The following is a 6,904-nucleotide window of genomic DNA, read 5'->3' on the forward strand; positions in this document are numbered from 1 at the left end:
AGATGGCTGTAGATGTGTGGTATTATTTCTGAGGACTCTGTTCTGTTCCATTGGTCTATAGCTCTGTTTTGGTACCAGTACCATGCTGTTCTGGTTACTGTAGCCTTGTAGCATAGTTTGAAGTCAGGTAGTGTGACGCCTCCAGCTTTGTCCTTTTGACTTAGGATTGTCTTGGCAATGCGGGCTCTTTTTGGTTCCATATGAACTTTAAAGCAGTTTTTTTCCAATTCTGTGAAGAAACTCATTGGTAGCTTGATGGGGATGGCATTGAATCTATAAATAACCTTGGGCAGTATGGCCATTTCCACGATATTGATTCTTCCTATCCATGAGCATGGTATGTTTTTCCATTTGTTTGTGTCCTCTTTGATTTCACTGAGCAGTGGTTTGTAGTTCTCCTGAAGAGGTCCTTTACATCCCTTGTAAAGCTGGATTCCTAGGTATTTTATTCTCTTTGAAGCAATTGTGAATGGAAGTTCATTCTGATTTGGCTCTCTGTTTTTTCTGTTACTGGTGTATAGAATGCTTGTGATTTTTGCACATTAATTTTGTATCCTGAGACTTTGCTGAAGTTGCTTATCAGCTTAAGGAGATTTTGGGCTGAGATGATGGGGTTTTCTAAATATACAATCATGTCGTCTGCAAACAGGGACAATTTGACTTATTCTTTTCCTAACTGGATACCCTTTATTTCTTTCTCTTGCCTGATTGCCCTAGCCAGAACTTCCAACACTATGTTGAATAGGAGTGGTGAGAGAGGGCATCCCTGTCTTGTGCCAGTTTTCAAAGGGAATTTTTCCAGTTTTTGCGCATTCAGTATGATATTAGCTGTGGGTTTGTCATAAATAGCTCTTATTATTTTGAGGTACGTTCCATCAATACCGAATTTATTGAGCATTTTTAGCATGAAGGGCTGTTGAATTTTGTCAAAAGCCTTTTCTGCATCTATTGAGATAATCATGTGGTTCTTGTCTTTGGTTCTGTTTATATGCTGGATTACGTTTATGATTTGCGAATGTTGAACCAGCCTTGCATCCCAGGGATGAAGCCCACTTGATCATGGTGGATAAGCTTTTTGATGTGCTGCTGAATCCGGTTTGCCAGTATTTATTGAGAATTTTTGCATCGATGTTCATCAGGGATATTGGTCTAAAATTCTCTTTTTTTGTTGTGTCTCTGCCAGGCTTTGGTATCAGGATGATGTTGGCCTCATAAAATGAGTTAGGGAGGATTCCCTCTTTTTCTATTGATTGGAATAGTTTCAGAAGGAATGGTACCAGCTCCTCCTTGTACCTCTGGTAGAATTCAGCTGTGAATCCATCTGGTCCTGGACTTTTTTGGTGGCTAGGCTATTAATTGTTGCCTCAATTTCAGAGCCTGCTATTGGTCTATTCAGGGATTCAACTTCTTCCTGGTTTAGTCTTGGGAGAGTGTAAGTGTCCAGGAAATTATCCATTTCTTCTAGATTTTCTAGTTGATTTGCATAGAGGTGTTTATAGTATTCTCTGATGGTAGTTTGTATTTCTGTGGGGTCGGAGGTGATATCCCCTTTATCATTTTTTATTGCATCTATTTGATTCCTCTCTCTTTTGTTCTTTATTAGTCTTGCTAGTGGTCTGTCAATTTTGTTGGTCTTTTCAAAAACCAACTCCTGGATTCATTGATTTTTTTTGGAGGGTTTTTGTGTTGTCTCTATCTCCTTCAGTTCGGCTCTGATCTTAGTTATTCTTGCCTTCTGCTAGCTTTTGAATGTGTTTGCTCTTGCCTCTCTAGTTCTTTTAATTGTGATGTTAGAGTGTCAATTTTAGATCTTCCTGCTTTCTCTTGTGGACATTTAGTGCTATAAATTTCCCTCTACACACTGCTTTAAATGTGTCCCAGAGATTCTGGTATGTTGTATCTTTGTTCTCATTGGTTTCAAAGAACATCTTTATTTCTGCCTTCATTTCATTATGTACCCAGTAGTCATTCAGGAACAGGTTGTTCAGTTTCCATGTAGTTGAGCGGTTTTGAGTGAGTTTCTTAGTCCTGAGTTCTAGTTTGATTGCACTGTGGTCTGAGAGACAGTTTGTTATAATTTCTGTTCTTTTACATTGCTGAGGAGTGCTTTACTTCCAATTATGTGGTCAATTTTGGAATAAGTGCGATGTGGTGCTAAGAAGAATGTATATTCTGTTGATTTGGGGTGGAGAGTTTCTATAGATGTCTATTAGGTCCGCTTGTGGTGCAGAGATGAGTTCAATTCCTGGATATCCTTGTTAACTTTCTGTCTCATTGATCTGTCTAATGTTGACAGTGGAGTGTTTGAAGTCTCCCATTATTATTGTATGGGAGTCTAAGTCTCTTTGTAAGTCTCTAAGGACTTGCTTTATGAATTTGGGTGCTCCTGTATTGGGTGCATATATATTTAGGAGAGTTAGCTCTTCCTGTTGAATTGATCCCTTTACCATTATGTAATGGCCGTCTTTGTCTCTTTTGATCTTTGATAGTTTAAAGTCTATTTTATCAGAGACTAGGATTGCAACCCCTGCTTTTTTTTGTTCTCCATTTGCTTGGTTAGATCTTCCTCCATCCCTTTATTTTGAGCCTATGTATGTCTCTGCATGTGAGATGGGTCTCCTGAATACAGCAGACTGATGGGTCTTGACTCTATCCAGTTTGCCAGTCTGTGTCTTTTAATTGGAGCATTTAGTCCATTTACATTTAAGGTTAATATTGTTATGTGTGAACTTGATCCTGCCATTATGATATTAACTGGTTATTTTGTTCGTTAGTTGATGCAGTTTCTTCCTAGCCTCAATGGTCTTTACATTTTGGCATGTTTTTGCAATGGCTGGTAGCGGTTGTTCCTTCCATGTTTAGGGCTTCCTTCAGGGTCTCTTGTAAGGCAGGCCTGGTGGTGACAAAATCTCTAAGCATTGCTTATCTGTAAAGGATTTTATTTCTCCCTCACTTATGAAACTTAGTTTGGCTGGATATGAAATTCTGGGTTGAAAATTCTTTTCTTTAAAAACGTTGAATATTGGCCCCCACTCTCTTCTGGCTTGTAGAGTTTCTGCTGAGAGGTCTGCTGTTAGTCTGATGGGCTTCCCTTTGTGGGTAACCCGACCTTTCTCTCTGGCTGCCTTAAGATTTTTTCCTTCATTTCAACTTTGGTGAATCTGGCAATTATGTGTCTTGGAGTTGCTCTTCTCGAGGAGTATCTTTGTGGTGTTCTCTGTATTTCCTGAATTTGAATGTTGGCCTGCCCTACTAGGTTGGGGAAGTTCTCCTGGATGATATCCTGAAGAGTGTTTTCCAACTTGGTTCCATTTTCCCCCTCACTTTCAGGCACCCCAATCAGACGTAGATTTGGTCTTTTTACATAATCCCATACTTCTTGCAGGCTTTGTTCATTTCTTTTCTTCTTTTTTCTTTTGGTTTCTCTTCTCACTTCATTTCATTCATTTGATCCTCAATCGCTGATACTCTTTCTTCCTTTTGATCGAGTCGGTTACTGAAGCTTGTGCATTTGTCACGTATTTTTCGTGTCATGGTTTTCATCTCTGTCATTTCGTTTATGATCTTCTCTGCATTAATTAGTCTAGCTGTCAATTTTTCCACTCTTTTTTCAAGATTTTTAGTTTCTTTGTGCTGGGTACGTAATTCCTCCTTTAGGTCTGAGAAGTTTGATGGACTGAAGACTTCTTCTCTCATCTCGTCAAAGTCATTCTCTGACCAGCTTTGATCCGTTGCTGGCGATGGGCTGTGCTCCTTTGCAGGGGGAGATGCGCTCTTATTTTTTGAATTTCCAGCTTTTCTGCCCTGCTTTTTCCCCATCTTTGTGGTTTTATCTGTCTTTGGTCTTTGATGATGGTGACGTACTGATGGGGATTTGGTATAGGTGTCCTTCCTATTTGCTAGTTTTCCTTCTGACAGTCAGGACCCTCAGCTATAGGTCTGTTGGAGATTGCTTGAGGTCCACTCCAGACCCTGTTTGCCTGGGTATCAGCAGCGGAGGTTGCAGAAGATAGAATATTGCTGAACAGCGAGTGTACCTGTCTGATTCTTACTTTGGAAGCTTCCTCTCAGGGGTGTACTCCACCTTGTGAGGTGTGGGGTGTCAGACTGCCCCTAGTTGGGGATGTCTCCCAGTTAGGCTACTCAGTGGTCAGTGACCCACTTGAGCAGGCAGTCTGTCCGTTCTCAGATCTCAACCTCTGTGTTGGGAGATCCACTGCTCTCTTCAAAGCTGTCAGACAGAGTCGTTCGCGTCTGCTCAGGCCTCTGCTGTTTCCCCTGTTGTTTTTTAGCTGACTCCTGCCCCCAGAGGTGGAGTCTATAGAGACAGGCAGGTTTCCTTGAGCTGCTGTGAGCTCCACCCAGTTCGAGCTTCCCAGCAGCTTTGTTTACCTACTTAAGCCTCAGCAATGGCGGGCACCCGTCCCCCAGCCTTGCTGCTGCCTTGCGGTTAGATTGCTGCAGACTGCTGTGTTAACAATGAGGGAGGCTCCGTGGGCGTGGGACCCTCCTGGCAAGGTGAGGGATATATTCTTCTGGTGCGCCGTTGCTTAAAGCGCAGTATTGGGGTGGGAGTTACCCGATTTTCCAGGTGTGTGTGTCTCAGTTCCCCTGGCTAGGAAAACGGATTCTCTTTCCCCTTGCACTTCTCAGGTGAGGCAATGCCTCGCCCTGCTTCAGCTCTCGCTGGTCAGGCTGCAGCAGCTGACCAGCACCGATTGTCCGGCACTCCCTAGTGAGATGTCCCCAGTACCTCAGTGAAAACGCAGAAATCACCCATCTTCTGTGTCGCTTGCGCTGGGAGTTGGAGACTGGAGCTGTTCCTATTCGGCCATCTTGCTCCGCCCCCCCAGAGAAACTTTTAAAAGTATCATTGAAATAGCAAACATCCCACTTCCAATCTTCCTTCTCCTATTTTTTATAGCACTTATTACTAATGTGGTTTGGCTGTGTCCTCACCCCAATCTCATGTTGAATTGTAGCTCTCATATTTTCCATGTGTTGTGGGAGGGACCAGTGGGAGGTAATTGAATCATAGGGGCAGTTCCTTCATACTATTCTCATGGCAGTGATAAGTCTCATGAGATTTGATGTTTTTTTTAAAAACTTTATTGTATGTATTTACTTTTTTGAGACAGAGTCTTACTCTGTCACCCAGGCTGGAGTGCAATAGCATCATCTTGGCTCACTGCAACCTCCGTCTCCCGGGTTCAAGTGATTCTCCTGCCTCAGCCTCCTGAGCAGTTGGGATTACAGGCACCCACCACCATGTCTGGTTAATTTTTGTATTTTAGTAGAGATGGGGTTTCACCATGTTGGTCAGGCTGGTCTTGAACTCCTGACCTCAGGTGATCTGCCCACCATGGCCCCCCAAAGTATTGGGATTACAGGCATGAGCCACCGTGCCAGGCGAGAATTTGATGGTTTTATAAGGGGAAATCCCTTTTGCTTGGTTCTCATCTCTCTTGCCTGCCACCATGTAAGACATACCTTGCTCTTCTTTCGTCTTCTGCCATGATTGTGAGGCCTCCCAGCCATGTGGAACTGTGAGTCCATTAAACCTCTTTCCTTATAAATCACCCAGTCTCGGGTATGTCTTTATCAGCAGCGTGAGAACAGACGAATACATTGCCATATGAAATACCATCTGCTTACTTAGTTTTTCTTGTCCACCTTCTTCACAAGAATGCAAGATCCTTGAGGACAAGAATTGTCTGTTTTGTTCACTGATATGTTCCCAGGGCCTAGAAGGCACTGAAAGAGAATAGATGCTCATTTAAATGTGTTAGGAATGAATGAATATATACCGCAAGTAAAAAAAGCCAGTCACATAACCAGATATCCAATATGATCCTGCAGGTGTATGGTATGTGTGAGTGTGTTGTGTGCATGTACATGTTGTGTGTGTGCATGTGTGCGTTTGCATAAACTATATATACATAAAGGTCTATCAGACATGTGACAAAATGTTAACATTGGTTACCCTGGCCAGGGGACACATGAGTAGGGCATTCACTTTATACCCTTTTTTATGTGCAACTTTTTATCTACTGTCATGTATGCACTCTGCCACCCTCTTACTCCACTCCCTTAAACCCCAGCAACAAATAGAAAGGAAGGTGGAAGGACCAGCTGACTCAGGTGAGGGAGGAAGAGGCACCTGCTGAAAACCTGGAGGAAATACTGGAAAGTCGGGTCTGAATCCAGATGGATCACTACAGTGGAGGCAGCTAAGTCTGATTAGGGAGTGCAGTTCCGAGGGGAAAGGTAAATCTGCACATCTGTGTTGTGAATTTCCTGGAGGTTCAAATTGAGATGGTATAAATACCACATAACCCATGGGAAAAGCAATAGATGAGAGAAGCCGATGCTGCAGAAAAAAGCAGAGACCTGGAGATGGTAAAAATAGGAATCTCTGAATTGGATTCCTTTAAGGTTGTAAACTGTACATTTGGGCATACAACTGTTCCCTTCTCTGGTTGGAAACTAGTCAGTCAGGTACAGTGTATCTGCCCGGGGGAGGAACTACAGTGAAATAGTTAAGAAAAATCCAGGATTTGAGTATTATAGATGCAGGTTGTTTTAGACAATTAGATTGTTCAGTTGAGAGAATGAGGCATATTGAACAAAGTCTGAAGAAACTGTAAATGGGATGTGGGTCTGCACTAGTTTTGGTATTCAAGTTGGGCTATTTGTACAAAGGATTAATTTATCTTTGAATGAGTTGTTGTTTTCCGTTGGTATCTGCTAGCCAACTGGAGTTAATTTGTTTCTAAAACAGTACAAGCCTTTCTGGTTTCACCTAGGAGAGTGAATGGGTCTCTCTGTATTTCAGGGTTGCACATTTTTCTGCATTTCATCGAGGCAGAGATAAGAACTCCAGGGCCGCAGAATACAATAGGCT

Source organism: Rhinopithecus roxellana, chromosome 7 (assembly GCF_007565055.1).
Source record: "Rhinopithecus roxellana isolate Shanxi Qingling chromosome 7, ASM756505v1, whole genome shotgun sequence".
NCBI classification, from domain to species: domain Eukaryota; kingdom Metazoa; phylum Chordata; class Mammalia; order Primates; family Cercopithecidae; genus Rhinopithecus; species Rhinopithecus roxellana.